The 17,474-nt window shown below is 39.8% G+C and overlaps 6 non-coding genes across 6 annotated transcripts; all 6 read right to left on the reverse strand.

The window, feature by feature from the left end:
• Window positions 1–2,460: 2,460 nt before the first annotated feature.
• Window positions 2,461–2,533, reverse strand: TRNAR-UCG (transfer RNA arginine (anticodon UCG)). The gene has a single exon. It is a non-coding gene; the product is annotated as a tRNA-Arg (tRNA).
• A 1,751-nt stretch (window positions 2,534–4,284) lies between these two features.
• Window positions 4,285–4,357, reverse strand: TRNAR-UCG (transfer RNA arginine (anticodon UCG)). The gene has a single exon. It is a non-coding gene; the product is annotated as a tRNA-Arg (tRNA).
• Window positions 4,358–7,933: 3,576 nt separating this feature from the next.
• On the reverse strand, window positions 7,934–8,006 carry TRNAR-UCG (transfer RNA arginine (anticodon UCG)). The gene has a single exon. It is a non-coding gene; the product is annotated as a tRNA-Arg (tRNA).
• Window positions 8,007–11,581: 3,575 nt separating this feature from the next.
• Window positions 11,582–11,654, reverse strand: TRNAR-UCG (transfer RNA arginine (anticodon UCG)). Its single transcript has one exon. It is a non-coding gene; the product is annotated as a tRNA-Arg (tRNA).
• A 1,751-nt stretch (window positions 11,655–13,405) lies between these two features.
• On the reverse strand, window positions 13,406–13,478 carry TRNAR-UCG (transfer RNA arginine (anticodon UCG)). Its single transcript has one exon. It is a non-coding gene; the product is annotated as a tRNA-Arg (tRNA).
• Window positions 13,479–15,229: 1,751 nt separating this feature from the next.
• On the reverse strand, window positions 15,230–15,302 carry TRNAR-UCU (transfer RNA arginine (anticodon UCU)). The gene has a single exon. It is a non-coding gene; the product is annotated as a tRNA-Arg (tRNA).
• Between the last annotated feature and the right edge of the window lie 2,172 nt (window positions 15,303–17,474).

The following is a 17,474-nucleotide window of genomic DNA, read 5'->3' on the forward strand; positions in this document are numbered from 1 at the left end:
TTTAAAAAACAATCTGCCCATTTGAATAACTCGCAGAGTTTTAAGGACGTACAAATTGGAATGTGACAATTTCAGAGTTCCTCATTCATAAGAAGTCTGTGAGATAGTATCTCAGAAAGATCTCAAGTTTATAGCAAAAATGGTTGTAAGGGTGATTTTTACCACACAATTGCAACTAGGTACCTCAATCTGCAAGAGACCAGTCCTTGACAGATTACACAACTGGGGTAACAGCAAAGGCAGCAATTGTGTCAATCCTTTATGATTCTTCTCTAGTACTATACTTTTTCTGAGGGACAATTTGCATTGTTCCTGGAGAAAATCATAGAGCTTCTACCCATGCATAGTTTCTGCTTTCTGCACGCACACACTCCCTGCACTGAATCTACCCACAGTTCTATTCAGAATGATTGTGCCATGTCATATTATTGCATACGTATTGCATATCCATGGCATTTATGAAGAGGTACTTTGGTATGGCAGAAAGACAGAAAAGTAGCAATGCTGAAGGCATAACGTGACTGATTGTGCAGTTTGCATTGGGCTTTCTTAATGAGTGAGAGTGAAAGAAGTATTGTAAGAGTGTGTTTCCAGTTTGTATGTAAAGATAAGTTGGGTGCTGTGAGAAATAGACTCAACCATGAAGAGAATCAAACACTCAATTTTCTGATCCGAAGTCAGACTCCGTATCCATTAGGCCACATGGTCACTAACTGCAATATGTTTGGGTGTTTAGGGTTAGGTGGTATGAATGGATGTGGAACATATCAATTACAGGTGCGCAGGACAGGATCCCATACCGTTCTTCATCTTCTTTCCATCAAAGGAGTTTTTTCAAACAATATCTAGATAATTTCCAAAGTTTCATATCTTATGCTGTGCTTTTTTGCCGTTAATCCTCCTTTCTTCTTTTATTGAATACTCTGTTTTATGCTGCAATGGTATTTTTGGATTATTTGAAAAGAGAATGAAACTGCTTTGACAGTAGTTCAGACTTCCCATTTCTTGACTTGCTAATTTGCTCCCTGAATTAGCTTATACAAGTGACATGAACAGGGCCTTGACCTAAGCACGTACCTGAAAGCCTGTCACCACCTCTAGAAATAAAATTCACAGCAGCTCAAAACATTCATTTTGAAAGAAAATATTTCAAGTGAGTCCAAGTTTAATTTCAATAAAGAAAGTTGTATAAAATGACACGCTGCACATTTGGGTAACCAGCATGACTCTTTTCAGTGAAGAAGTGGAATTGTTCTGTTGCAATATACTATCACCCTGGCAAGCTGCTACGAGGAAGAGTAAACAATATGATTAGGTTTCAGCAAAAATGTATTAGTTCAGGGTGTGCACCTCAGATAGACTTAAACTTACACACCCTGGTCTGTGAGAGTAGTGCCCTATCCATTGCGGCATTGAGGGTAATCTGCAAGACAGAGTTCCAAAATCATCCTTTCATCTCAGATCATGGCCACATACAGTATTTCTGCAGTCATTCGTTTCACTTTTCTGTCTTTAATTAAACTGACCATTTTAAACCTCCGGCACCCACCACTTCAATCTTACCGTTTTTGTGCTATCATAGGGCCTTGGAACTTTTGGCAAGTGGACAGAAGCAGTCAGAGAACCACATCACAATACATACTCCTTTGCCTGATACCTTTCACAACAAATTGCTCTTGGAAAAAGACGTTAACCGGTCCTTGCTCTCAGACAGACACAGAAAGCCTATCATCACCTCTACGAACATATTTCAATCAAACCAATATATTTCATTCAACAACTATGCCTCTGTATCAATATAACTACAACTCGAGACAGAAAGGAATTTAAAAAACAATCTGCCCATTTGAATAACCAGCAGAGTTTTAAGGACGTACAAATTGGAATGTGACAATTTCAGAGTTCCTCATTCATAAGAAGTCTGTGAGATAGTATCTCAGAAAGATCTCAAGTTTATAGCAAAAATGGTTGTAAGGGTGATTTATACCACACAATCGCAACTAGGTGTCTCAATCTGCAAGAGACCAGTCCTTGACAGATTACACAACTGGGGCAACAGCAAAGGCAGCAATTGTGTCAATCCTTTATGATTCTTCTCTAGTACTATACTTTTTCTGAGGGACAATTTGCATTATTCCTGGAGAAAATCATAGAGCTTCTACCCATGCATAGTTTTTGCTTTCTGCACGCACACACTCCCTGCAATGAATATACCCACAGTTCTGTTCAGAATGATTGCGCCATGTCATATTCTTGTATACGTATTGCATATCCGTGGCATTTATGAAGAGGTACTTTGGTATGGCAGAAAGACAGAAAAGTAGCAATGCTGAAGGTATAACATGACTGATTGTGCAGTTTGCATTGGGCTTTCTTAATGAGTGAGAGTGAAAGGAGTATTGTAAGAGTGTGTTTCCAGTTTGTATGTAAAGATAAGTTGGGTGCTGTGAGAAAAAGACTCAACCATGAAGGGACTCAAACCCTCAATCTTCTGATCCGAAGTCAGACACCTTATCCATTAGGCCACATGGTCACTGACTGCAATATGTTTGGGTGTTTAGGGTTAGGTGGTATGAATGGATGTGGAACATATCAATTACAGGTGCGCAGGACAGGATCCCATACCGTTCTTCATCTTCTTTCCATCAAAGGAGTTTTTTCAAACAATATCTAGATAATTTCCAAAGTTTCATATCTTATGATGTGCTTTTTTGCCGTTAATCCTCCTTCTTCTTTTATTGAATACTCTGTTTTATGCTGCAATGGTATTTTTGGATTATTTGAAAAGAGAATGAAACTGCTTTGACAGTAGTTCAGACTTCCCATTTATTGACTTGCTAATTTGCTCCCTGAATTAGCTTATACAAGTGACATGAACAGGGCCTTGACCTAAGCACGTACCTGAAAGGCTGTCACCACCTCTGGAAATAAAATTCACAGCAGCTCAAAACATTCATTTTGAAAGAGAATATTTCAAGTGAGTCCAAGTTTAATTTCAATAAAGAAAGCTGTATAAAATGACACGCTGCGCATTTGGGTAACCAACATGACACTTTTCAGTGAAGAAGTGGAATGGTTCTGTTGCAATATACTATCACCCTGGCAAGCTGCTACGAGGAAGAGTAAACAATATGATTAGGTTTCAGCAAAAATGTATTAGTTCAGGGTGTGCACCTCAGATAGACTTAAACTTACACACCCTGGTCTGTGAGAGTAGTGCCCTATCCATTGCGGCATTGAGGGTAATCTGCAAGACAGAGTTCCAAAATCATCCTTTCATCTCAGTTCATGGCTACATACAGTATTTCTGCAGTCATTCGTTTCACTTTTCTGTCTTTAAATAACTGACCATTTTTAAACCTCCGGCACCCACCACTTCAATCTTACCGTTTTTGTTCTATCGTAAGGCCTTGGAACTTTTGGCAAGTGGACAGAAGAAGTCAGAGAACCACATCACAATACATACTCCTTTGCCTGATACCTTTAACAACAAACTGCTCTTGGAAAAAGACGTTAACCGGTTCTTGCTCTCAGACAGACACAGAAAGACTATCACCACCTCTACGAACATATTTCAATCAAACCAATATATATCATTCAACAATTATACCTCTGTATCAATATAACTACAACTCGAGACAGAAAGGAATTTAAAAAACAATCTGCCCTTTTGAATAACCAGCATAGTTTTAAGGACGTACAAATTGGAATGTGACAATTTCAGAGTTCCTCATTCATAAGAAGTCTGTGAGATAGTATCTCAGAAAGATCTCAAGTTTATAGCAAAAATGGTTGTAAGGGTGATTTTTACCACACAATTGCAACTAAGTGCCTCAATCTGCAAGAGACCAGTCCTTGACAGATTACACAACTGGGGCAACAGCAAAGGCAGCAATTTTGTCAATCGTTTATGATTCTTCTCTAGTACTATACTTTTTCTGAGGGACAATTTGCATTATTCCTGGAGAAAATCATAGAGCTTCTACCCATGCATAGTTTCTGCTTTCTGCACGCACACACTCCCTGCACTGAGTCTACCCACAGTTCTGTTCGGAATGATTGTGCCATGACATATTGTTGTATACGTATTGCATATCCGTGGCATTTATGAAGAGGTACTTTGGTATGGCAGAAAGACAGAAAAGTAGCAATGCTGAAGGTATAACATGACTGATTGTGCAGTTTGCATTGGGCTTTCTTAATGAGTGAGAGTGAAATGAGTATTGTAAGAGTGTATTTCCAGTTTGTATGTAAAGATAAGTTGGGTGCTGTGACAAAAAGACTCAACCATGAAGGGACTCGAACCCTCAATCTTCTGATCCGAAGTCAGACGCCTTATCCATTAGGCCACATGGTCACGGACTGCAATATGTTTGGGTGTTTAGTGTTAGGTGGTATGAATGGATGTGGAACATATCAATTACAGGTGCGCAGGACAGGATCCCATACCGTTCTTCATCTTCTTTCCATCAAAGGAGTTTTTTCAAACAATATCTAGATAATTTCCAAAGTTTCATATCTTATGATGTGCATTTTTGCCGTTAATCCTCCTTTCTTCTTTTATTGAATACTCTGTTTTATGCTGCAATGGTATTTTTGGATTATTTGAAAAGAGAATGAAACTGCTTTGACAGTAGTTCAGACTTCCCATTTCTTGACTTGCTAATTTGCTCCCTGAATTAGCTTATACAAGTGACATGAACAGGGCCTTGACCTAAGCACGTACCTGAAAGCCTGTCACCACCTCTAGAAATAAAATTCACAGCAGCTCAAAACATTCATTTTGAAAGAGAATATTTCAAGTGAGTCCAAGTTTAATTTCAATAAAGAAAGTTGTATAAAATGACACGCTGCACATTTGGGTAACCAGCATGACTCTTTTCAGTGAAGAAGTGGAATGGTTCTGTTGCAATATACTATCACCCTGGCAAGCTGCTACGAGGAAGAGTAAACAATATGATTAGGTTTCAGCAAAAATGTATTAGTTCAGGGTGTGCACCTCCGATAGACTTAAACTTACACACCCTTGTCTGTGAGAGTAGTGCCCTATCCATTGCGGCATTGAGGGTAATCTGCAAGACAGAGTTCCAAAATCATCCTTTCATCTCAGTTCATGGCCACATAGAGTATTTCTGCAGTCATTCGTTTCACTTTTCTGTCTTTAATTAAACTGACCATTTTAAACCTCCGGCACACACCACTTCAATCTTACAGTTTTTGTGCTATCATAGGGCCTTGGAACTTTTGGCAAGTGGACAGAAGCAGTCAGAGAACCACATCACAATACATACTCCTTTGCCTGATACCTTTCACAACAAACTGCTCTTGGAAAAAGACGTTAACCGGTTCTTGCTCTCAGACAGACACAGAAAGCCTATCACCACCTCTACGAACATATTTCAATCAAACCAATATATATCATTCAACAATTATGCCTCTGTATCAATATAACTACAACTCGAGACAGAAAGGAATTTAAAAAACAATCTGCCCTTTTGAATAACCAGCATAGTTTTAAGGACGTACAAATTGGAATGTGACAATTTCAGAGTTCCTCATTCATAAGAAGTCTGTGAGATAGTATCTCAGAAAGATCTCAAGTTTATAGCAAAAATGGTTGTAAGGGTGATTTTTACCACACAATTGCAACTAAGTGCCTCAATCTGCAAGAGACCAGTCCTTGACAGATTACACAACTGGGGCAACAGCAAAGGCAGCAATTGTGTCAATCGTTTATGATTCTTCTCTAGTACTATACTTTTTCTGAGGGACAATTTGCATTATTCCTGGAGAAAATCATAGAGCTTCTACCCATGCATAGTTTCTGCTTTCTGCACGCACACACTCCCTGCAATGAATCTACCCACAGTTCTGTTCAGAATGATTGCGCCATGTCATATTGTTGTATACGTATTGCATATCCGTGGCATTTATGAAGAGGTACTTTGGTATGGCAGAAAGACAGAAAAGTAGCAATGCTGAAGGCATAACGTGACTGATTGTGCAGTTTGCATTGGGCTTTCTTAATGAGTGAGAGTGAAAGGAGTATTGTAAGAGTGTGTTTCCAGTTTGTATGTAAAGATAAGTTGGGTGCTGTGAGAAAAAGACTCAACCATGAAGGGACTCGACCCCTCAATCTTCTGATCCGAAGTCAGACGCCTTATCCATTAGGCCACATGGTCACTGACTGCAATAAGTTTGGGTGTTTAGGGTTAGGTGGTATGAATGGATGTGGAACATATCAATTACAGGTGCGCAGGACAGGATCCCATACCGTTCTTCATCTTCTTTCCATCAACGGAGTTTTTTCAAACAATATCTAGATAATTTCCAAAGTTTCATATCTTATGATGTGCTTTTTTGCCGTTAATCCTCCTTCTTCTTTTATTGAATACTCTGTTTTATGCTGCAATGGTATTTTTGGATTATTTGAAAAGAGAATGAAACTGCTTTGACAGTAGTTCAGACTTCCCATTTATTGACTTGCTAATTTGCTCCCTGAATTAGCTTATACAAGTGACATGAACAGGGCCTTGACCTAAGCACGTACCTGAAAGCCTGTCACCACCTCTAGAAATAAAATTCACAGCAGCTCAAAACATTCATTTTGAAAGAGAATATTTCAAGTGAGTCCAAGTTTAATTTCAATAAAGAAAGTTGTATAAAATGACACGCTGCACATTTGGGTAACCAGCATGACTCTTTTCAGTGAAGAAGTGGAATGGTTCTGTTGCAATATACTATCACCCTGGCAAGCTGCTACGAGGAAGAGTAAACAATATGATTAGGTTTCAGCAAAAATGTATTAGTTCAGGGTGTGCACCTCCGATAGACTTAAACTTACACACCCTGGTCTGTGAGAGTAGTGCCCTATCCATTGCGGCATTGAGGGTAATCTGCAAGACAGAGTTCGAAAATCATCCTTTCATCTCAGTTCATGGCCACATACAGTATTTCTGCAGTCATTCGTTTCACTTTTCTGTCTTTAATTAAACTGACCATTTTAAACCTCAGGCACACACCACTTCAATCTTACAGTTTTTGTGCTATCATAGGACCTTGGAACTTTTGGCAAGTGGACAGGAGCAGTCAGAGAACCACATCACAATACATACTCCTTTGTCTGATACCTTTCACAACAAACTGCTCTTGGAAAAAGACGTTAACCGGTCCTTGCTCTCAGACAGACACAGAAAGCCTATCACCACCTCTACGAACATATTTCAATCAAACCAATATATATCATTCAATAATTATGCCTCTGTATCAATATAACTACATCTCGAGACAGAAAGGAATTTAAAAAACAATCTGCCCATTTGAATAACCAGCAGAGTTTTAAGGACGTACACATTGGAATGTGACAATTTCAGAGTTCCTCATTCATAAGAAGTCTGTGAGATAGTATATCAGAAAGATCTCAAGTTTATAGCAGAAATGGTTGTAAGGGTGATTTTTACCACACAATTGCAACTAGGTGCCTCAATCTGCAAGAGACCAGTCCTTGACAGATTACACAACTGGGGCAACAGCAAAGGCAGCAATTGTGTCAATCGTTTATGATTCTTCTCTAGTACTATACTTTTTCTGAGGGACAATTTGCATTATTCCTGGAGAAAATCATAGAGCTTCTACCCATGCATAGTTTCTGCTTTCTGCACGCACACACTCCCTGCAATGAATCTACCCACAGTTCTGTTCAGAATGATTGCGCCATGTCATATTGTTGTATACGTATTGCATATCCGTGGCATTTATGAAGAGGTACTTTGGTATGGCAGAAAGACAGAAAAGTAGCAATGCTGAAGGCATAACGTGACTGATTGTGCAGTTTGCATTGGGCTTTCTTAATGAGTGAGAGTGAAAGGAGTATTGTAAGAGTGTGTTTCCAGTTTGTATGTAAAGATAAGTTGGGTGCTGTGAGAAAAAGACTCAACCATGAAGGGACTCGAACCCTCAATCTTCTGATCCGAAGTCAGACGCCTTATCCATTAGGCCACATGGTCACTGACTGCAATAAGTTTGGGTGTTTAGGGTTAGGTGGTATGAATGGATGTGGAACATATCAATTACAGGTGCGCAGGACAGGATCCCATACCGTTCTTCATCTTCTTTCCATCAAATCAGTTTTTTCAAACAATATCTAGATAATTTCCAAAGTTTCATATCTTATGATGTGCTTTTTTGCCGTTAATCCTCCTTCTTCTTTTATTGAATACTCTGTTTTATGCTGCAATGGTATTTTTGGATTATTTGAAAAGAGAATGAAACTGCTTTGACAGTAGTTCAGACTTCCCATTTATTGACTTGCTAATTTGCTCCCTGAATTAGCTTGTACAAGTGACATGAACAGGGCCTTGACCTAAGCACGTACCTGAAAGCCTGTCACCACCTCTAGAAATAAAATTCACAGCAGCTCAAAACATTCATTTTGAAAGAGAATATTTCAAGTGAGTCCAAGTTTAATTTCAATAAAGAAAGTTGTATAAAATGACACGCTGCACATTTGGGTAACCAGCATGACTCTTTTCAGTGAAGAAGTGGAATGGTTCTGTTGCAATATACTATCACCCTGGGAAGCTGCTACGAGGAAGAGTAAACAATATGATTAGGTTTCAGCAAAAATGTATTAGTTCAGGGTGTGCACCTCCAATAGACTTAAACTTACACACCCTGGTCTGTGAGAGTAGTGCCCTATCCATTGCGGCATTGAGGGTAATCTGCAAGACAGAGTTCCAAAATCATCCTTTCATCTCAGTTCATGGCCACATACAGTATTTCTGCAGTCATTCGTTTCACTTTTCTGTCTTTAATTAAACTGACCATTTTAAACCTCCGGCACACACCACTTCAATCTTACAGTTTTTGTGCTATCATAGGACCTTGGAACTTTTGGCAAGTGGACAGAAGCAGTCAGAGAACCACATCACAATACATACTCCTTTGTCTGATACCTTTCACAACAAACTGCTCTTGGAAAAAGACGTTAACCTGTCCTTGCTCTCAGACAGACACAGAAAGCCTGTCACCACCTCTACGAACATATTTCAATCAAACCAATATATATCATTCAATAATTATGCCTCTGTATCAATATAACTACATCTCAAGACAGAAAGGAAGTTAAAAAACAATCTGCCCATTTGAATAACCAGCAGAGTTTTAAGGACGTACAAATTGGAATGTGACAATTTCAGAGTTCCTCATTCATAAGAAGTCTGTGAGATAGTATATCAGAAAGATCTCAAGTTTATAGCAAAAATGGTTGTAAGGGTGATTTATACCACACAATCGCAACTAGGTGCCTCAATCTGCAAGAGACCAGTCCTTGACAGATTACACAATTTGGGCAACAGCAAAGGCAGCAATTGTGTCAATCCTTTATGATTCTTCTCTAGTACTATACTTTTTCTGAGGGACAATTTGCATTATTCCTGGAGAAAATCATAGAGCTTCTACCCATGCATAGTTTCTGCTTTCTGCACGCACACACTCCCTGCAATGAATCTACCCACAGTTCTGTTCAGAATGATTGCGCCATGTCATATTGTTGTATACGTATTGCATATCCGTGGCATTTATGAAGAGGTACTTTGGTATGGCAGAAAGACAGAAAAGTAGCAATGCTGAAGGCATAACGTGACTGATTGTGCAGTTTGCATTGGGCTTTCTTAATGAGTGAGAGTGAAAGGAGTATTGTAAGAGTGTGTTTCCAGTTTGTATGTAAAGATAAGTTGGGTGCTGTGAGAAAAAGACTCAACCATGAAGGGACTCGAACCCTCAATCTTCTTATCAGAAGTCAGACACCTTATCCATTAGGCCACATGGTCACTGAATGCAATATGTTTGGGTGTTTAGGGTTAGGTGGTATGAATGGATGTGGAACATATCAATTACAGGTGCGCAGGACAGGATCCCATACCGTTCTTCATCTTCTTTCCATCAAAGGAGTTTTTTCAAACAATATCTAGATAATTTCCAAAGTTTCATATCTTATGCTGTGCTTTTTTGCCGTTAATCCTCCTTCTTCTTTTATTGAATACTCTGTTTTATGCTGCAATGGTATTTTTGGATTATTTGAAAAGAGAATGAAACTGCTTTGACAGTAGTTCAGACTTCCCATTTATTGACTTGCTAATTTGCTCCCTGAATTAGCTTATACAAGTGACATGAACAGGGCCTTGACCTAAGCACGTACCTGAAAGCCTGTCACCACCTCTAGAAATAAAATTCACAGCAGCTCAAAACATTCATTTTGAAAGAGAATATTTCAAGTGAGTCCAAGTTTAATTTCAATAAAGAAAGTTGTATAAAATGACACGCTGCACATTTGGGTAACCAGCATGACTCTTTTCAGTGAAGAAGTGGAATGGTTCTGTTGCAATATACTATCACCCTGGCAAGCTGCTACGAGGAAGAGTAAACAATATGATTAGGTTTCAGCAAAAATGTATTAGTTCAGGGTGTGCACCTCCGATAGACTTAAACTTACACACCCTGGTCTGTGAGAGTAGTGCCCTATCCATTGCGGCATTGAGGGTAATCTGCAAGACAGAGTTCCAAAATCATCCTTTCATCTCAGTTCATGGCCACATACAGTATTTCTGCAGTCATTCGTTTCACTTTTCTGTCTTTAATTAAACTGACCATTTTAAACCTCCGGCACACACCACTTCAATCTTACAGTTTTTGTGCTATCATAGGACCTTGGAACTTTTGGCAAGTGGACAGAAGCAGTCAGAGAACCACATCACAATACATACTCCTTTGTCTGATACCTTTCACAACAAACTGCTCTTGGAAAAAGACGTTAACCGGTCCTTGCTCTCAGACAGACACAGAAAGCCTATCACCACCTCTACGAACATATTTCAATCAAACCAATATATATCATTCAATAATTATGCCTCTGTATCAATATAACTACATCTCGAGACAGAAAGGAATTTAAAAAACAATCTGCCCATTTGAATAACCAGCAGAGTTTTAAGGACGTACAAATTGGAATGTGACAATTTCAGAGTTCCTCATTCATAAGAAGTCTGTGAGATAGTATATCAGAAAGATCTCAAGTGTATAGCAAAAATGGTTGTAAGGGTGATTTTTACCACACAATTGCAACTAGGTGCCTCAATCTGCAAGAGACCAGTCCTTGACAGATTACACAACTGGGGCAACAGCAAAGGCAGCAATTGTGTCAATCGTTTATGATTCTTCTCTAGTACTATACTTTTTCTGAGGGACAATTTGCATTATTCCTGGAGAAAATCATAGAGCTTTTACCCATGCATAGTTTCTGCTTTCTGCACGCACACACTCCCTGCAATGAATCTATCCACAGTTCTGTTCAGAATGATTGCGCCATGTCATATTGTTGTATACGTATTGCATATCCGTGGCATTTATGAAGAGGTACTTTGGTATGGCAGAAAGACAGAAAAGTAGCAATGCTGAAGGCATAACGTGACTGATTGTGCAGTTTGCATTGGGCTTTCTTAATGAGTGAGAGTGAAAGGAGTATTGTAAGAGTGTGTTTCCAGTTTGTATGTAAAGATAAGTTGGGTGCTGTGAGAAAAAGACTCAACCATGAAGGGACTCGAACCCTCAATCTTCTGATCCGAAGTCAGACGCCTTATCCATTAGGCCACATGGTCACTGACTGCAATAAGTTTGGGTGTTTAGGGTTAGGTGGTATGAATGGATGTAGAACATATCAATTACAGGTGCGCAGGACAGGATCCCATACCGTTCTTCATCTTCTTTCCATCAAAGGAGTTTTTTCAAACAATATCTAGATAATTTCCAAAGTTTCATATCTTATGATGTGCTTTTTTGCCGTTAATCCTCCTTCTTCTTTTATTGAATACTCTGTTTTATGCTGCAATGGTATTTTTGGATTATTTGAAAAGAGAATGAAACTGCTTTGACAGTAGTTCAGACTTCCCATTTATTGACTTGCTAATTTGCTCCCTGAATTAGCTTGTACAAGTGACAAGAACAGGGCCTTGACCTAAGCACGTACCTGAAAGCCTGTCACCACCTCTAGAAATAAAATTCACAGCAGCTCAAAACATTCATTTTGAAAGAGAATATTTCAAGTGAGTCCAAGTTTAATTTCAATAAAGAAAGTTGTATAAAATGACACGCTGCACATTTGGGTAACCAGCATGACTCTTTTCAGTGAAGAAGTGGAATGGTTCTGTTGCAATATACTATCACCCTGGGAAGCTGCTACGAGGAAGAGTAAACAATATGATTAGGTTTCAGCAAAAATGTATTAGTTCAGGGTGTGCACCTCCGATAGACTTAAACTTACACACCCTGGTCTGTGAGAGTAGTGCCCTATCCATTGCGGCATTGAGGGTAATCTGCAAGACAGAGTTCCAAAATCATCCTTTCATCTCAGTTCATGGCCACATACAGTATTTCTGCAGTCATTCGTTTCACTTTTCTGTCTTTAATTAAACTGACCATTTTAAACCTCCGGCACACACCACTTCAATCTTACAGTTTTTGTGCTATCATAGGACCTTGGAACTTTTGGCAAGTGGACAGAAGCAGTCAGAGAACCACATCACAATACATACTCCTTTGTCTGATACCTTTCACAACAAACTGCTCTTGGAAAAAGACGTTAACCTGTCCTTGCTCTCAGACAGACACAGAAAGCCTGTCACCACCTCTACGAACATATTTCAATCAAACCAATATATATCATTCAATAATTATGCCTCTGTATCAATATAACTACATCTCGAGACAGAAAGGAATTTAAAAAACAATCTGCCCATTTGAATAACCAGCAGAGTTTTAAGGACGTACACATTGGAATGTGACAATTTCAGAGTTCCTCATTCATAAGAAGTCTGTGAGATAGTATATCAGAAAGATCTCAAGTTTATAGCAAAAATGGTTGTAAGGGTGATTTTTACCACACAATTGCAACTAGGTGCCTCAATCTGCAAGAGACCAGTCCTTGACAGATTACACAACTGGGGCAACAGCAAAGGCAGCAATTGTGTCAATCGTTTATGATTCTTCTCTAGTACTATACTTTTTCTGAGGGACAATTTGCATTATTCCTGGAGAAAATCATAGAGCTTCTACCCATGCATAGTTTCTGCTTTCTGCACGCACACACTCCCTGCAATGAATCTACCCACAGTTCTGTTCAGAATGATTGCGCCATGTCATATTGTTGTATACGTATTGCATATCCGTGGCATTTATGAAGAGGTACTTTGGTATGGCAGAAAGACAGAAAAGTAGCAATGCTGAAGGCATAACGTGACTGATTGTGCAGTTTGCATTGGGCTTTCTTAATGAGTGAGAGTGAAAGGAGTATTGTAAGAGTGTGTTTCCAGTTTGTATGTAAAGATAAGTTGGGTGCTGTGAGAAAAAGACTCAACCATGAAGGGACTCGAACCCTCAATCTTCTGATCCGAAGTCAGACGCCTTATCCATTAGGCCACATGGTCACTGACTGCAATAAGTTTGGGTGTTTAGGGTTAGGTGGTATGAATGGATGTGGAACATATCAATTACAGGTGCGCAGGACAGGATCCCATACCGTTCTTCATCTTCTTTCCATCAAATCAGTTTTTTCAAACAATATCTAGATAATTTCCAAAGTTTCATATCTTATGATGTGCTTTTTTGCCGTTAATCCTCCTTCTTCTTTTATTGAATACTCTGTTTTATGCTGCAATGGTATTTTTGGATTATTTGAAAAGAGAATGAAACTGCTTTGACAGTAGTTCAGACTTCCCATTTATTGACTTGCTAATTTGCTCCCTGAATTAGCTTGTACAAGTGACATGAACAGGGCCTTGACCTAAGCACGTACCTGAAAGCCTGTCACCACCTCTAGAAATAAAATTCACAGCAGCTCAAAACATTCATTTTGAAAGAGAATATTTCAAGTGAGTCCAAGTTTAATTTCAATAAAGAAAGTTGTATAAAATGACACGCTGCACATTTGGGTAACCAGCATGACTCTTTTCAGTGAAGAAGTGGAATGGTTCTGTTGCAATATACTATCACCCTGGGAAGCTGCTACGAGGAAGAGTAAACAATATGATTAGGTTTCAGCAAAAATGTATTAGTTCAGGGTGTGCACCTCCGATAGACTTAAACTTACACACCCTGGTCTGTGAGAGTAGTGCCCTATCCATTGCGGCATTGAGGGTAATCTGCAAGACAGAGTTCCAAAATCATCCTTTCATCTCAGTTCATGGCCACATACAGTATTTCTGCAGTCATTCGTTTCACTTTTCTGTCTTTAATTAAACTGACCATTTTAAACCTCCGGCACACACCACTTCAATCTTACAGTTTTTGTGCTATCATAGGACCTTGGAACTTTTGGCAAGTGGACAGAAGCAGTCAGAGAACCACATCACAATACATACTCCTTTGTCTGATACCTTTCACAACAAACTGCTCTTGGAAAAAGACGTTAACCTGTCCTTGCTCTCAGACAGACACAGAAAGCCTGTCACCACCTCTACGAACATATTTCAATCAAACCAATATATATCATTCAATAATTATGCCTCTGTATCAATATAACTACATCTCAAGACAGAAAGGAAGTTAAAAAACAATCTGCCCATTTGAATAACCAGCAGAGTTTTAAGGACGTACAAATTGGAATGTGACAATTTCAGAGTTCCTCATTCATAAGAAGTCTGTGAGATAGTATATCAGAAAGATCTCAAGTTTATAGCAAAAATGGTTGTAAGGGTGATTTATACCACACAATCGCAACTAGGTGCCTCAATCTGCAAGAGACCAGTCCTTGACAGATTACACAACTTGGGCAACAGCAAAGGCAGCAATTGTGTCAATCCTTTATGATTCTTCTCTAGTACTATACTTTTTCTGAGGGACAATTTGCATTATTCCTGGAGAAAATCATACAGCTTCTACCCATGCATAGTTTCTGCTTTCTGCACGCACACACTCCCTGCAATGAATCTACCCACAGTTCTGTTCAGAATGATTGCGCCATGTCATATTGTTGTATACGTATTGCATATCCGTGGCATTTATGAAGAGGTACTTTGGTATGGCAGAAAGACAGAAAAGTAGCAATGCTGAAGGCATAACGTGACTGATTGTGCAGTTTGCATTGGGCTTTCTTAATGAGTGAGAGTGAAAGGAGTATTGTAAGAGTGTGTTTCCAGTTTGTATGTAAAGATAAGTTGGGTGCTGTGAGAAAAAGACTCAACCATGAAGGGACTCGAACCCTCAATCTTCTGATCAGAAGTCAGACACCTTATCCATTAGGCCACATGGTCACAGAATGCAATATGTTTGGGTGTTTAGGGTTAGGTGGTATGAATGGATGTGGAACATATCAATTACAGGTGCGCAGGACAGGATCCCATACCGTTCTTCATCTTCTTTCCATCAAAGGAGTTTTTTCAAACAATATCTAGATAATTTCCAAAGTTTCATATCTTATGCTGTGCTTTTTTGCCGTTAATCCTCCTTCTTCTTTTATTGAATACTCTGTTTTATGCTGCAATGGTATTTTTGGATTATTTGAAAAGAGAATGAAACTGCTTTGACAGTAGTTCAGACTTCCCATTTATTGACTTGCTAATTTGCTCCCTGAATTAGCTTATACAAGTGACATGAACAGGGCCTTGACCTAAGCACGTACCTGAAAGCCTGTCACCACCTCTAGAAATAAAATTCACAGCAGCTCAAAACATTCATTTTGAAAGAGAATATTTCAAGTGAGTCCAAGTTTAATTTCAATAAAGAAAGTTGTATAAAATGACACGCTGCACATTTGGGTAACCAGCATGACTCTTTTCAGTGAAGAAGTGGAATGGTTCTGTTGCAATATACTATCACCCTGGCAAGCTGCTACGAGGAAGAGTAAACAATATGATTAGGTTTCAGCAAAAATGTATTAGTTCAGGGTGTGCACCTCCGATAGACTTAAACTTACACACCCTGGTCTGTGAGAGTAGTGCCCTATCCATTGCGGCATTGAGGGTAATCTGCAAGACAGAGTTCCAAAATCATCCTTTCATCTCAGTTCATGGCCACATACAGTATTTCTGCAGTCATTCGTTTCACTTTTCTGTCTTTAATTAAACTGACCATTTTAAACCTCCGTGTTAGAAATGGGGTCTTTGGTTGACAGTCAGGTTACCCCCTGTTCAAGCAAGGACCCTCACTCTAGTTAGGATAAAAGAGAATCACCCTCAGCTAACCCCTGCTTACCCCCTTGGTAGCTTGGCAGAGCAGTAGGCTTAACCTCAGAGTGCTGGGCGTAAAGTATTTGTACCAACACACACAGTAACTTAATGAAAACACTACAAAATGACACAACACCAGTTTAGAAAAATAGGAAATATTTATCTAGACAAAACAAGACCAAAACGACAAAAATCCAACATACACAAGTCAAGTTATGATTTTTAAAAGGTTTAAAATAAAAAGAGTCTTTAGGTAGTTGTAACAACACACTAGCGCTGCTAGTGTGTAAATGTACCTGGTTTGCGTCAAAAATAACCCCGCACGGGCTGTGCGCGTCGAAAATAACCCTGCACGGTTATATGCGTCGAAAACAACTCGGCACGGCGATGCGCGTCGAAACAGCCAGCCACGCGACGGTCCGAAAGTCCCGCGGCGCAGGTTGCGATCTCTCAGCCTTCGTCAGCGATGCTGCGCGTCGTTTCTCCTGCTCCGGGCGTCGATTCTTCGGTCGCGTTTCCTGCGGCGTCGTTTCTCAGCTGCGAAGCCGGCGTCGCGTCGTTTTCTCAGCCGCGATCGGATTCGCGTCGATCTTTTCTCCGCACGGCGCTCGGTGCGTGTATTTTTGTCCTTAGGCTGCCAGCCTCTCCTTTCAGGGTCCCAGGAACTGGAAGGGCACCACAGAGCAGAGTAGGGGTCTCTCCAGAGACTCCAGGTGCTGGCAGGAAGAAGTCTTTGCTATCCCTGAGACTTCAATAACAGGAGGCAAGCTCTACATCAAACCCTTGGAGATTTCTTCTTCAAGATGGAAGGCACACAAAGTCCAGTCTTTGCCCTCTTACTCTGGCAGAAGCAGCACTGCAGGAAAGCTCCACAAAGCACAGTCACAGGCAGGGCAGCACTTGTTCCTCAGCGATCAGCTCTTCTCCAGGCAGAGGTTCCCCTTGATTCCAGAAGTGTTTCCAAATTGTGAGTTCAGGGATCCCAAACTCCACATGTCCATCTCTTCTCTAGGGGAATCTACACTTTAATCATATTTAAAGGTAGCCCCCATATTATCCTATGAGAGAGACAGACCTTGCAACAGTGAAAACGAAATTGGCAGTATTTCATTGTCAGGACATATAAACCACATTACTATCTGTCCTACCTTATCCATACACTGCACCCTGCCCTTGGGGCTACCTAGGGCATACCTTAGGGGTGCCTTACATGTAAGGAAAGGGAAGGTTTAGGCCTGGCAAGTGGGTACACTTGCC

Source organism: Pleurodeles waltl, chromosome 4_1, assembly GCF_031143425.1.
Source record: "Pleurodeles waltl isolate 20211129_DDA chromosome 4_1, aPleWal1.hap1.20221129, whole genome shotgun sequence".
Taxonomy (NCBI): domain Eukaryota; kingdom Metazoa; phylum Chordata; class Amphibia; order Caudata; family Salamandridae; genus Pleurodeles; species Pleurodeles waltl.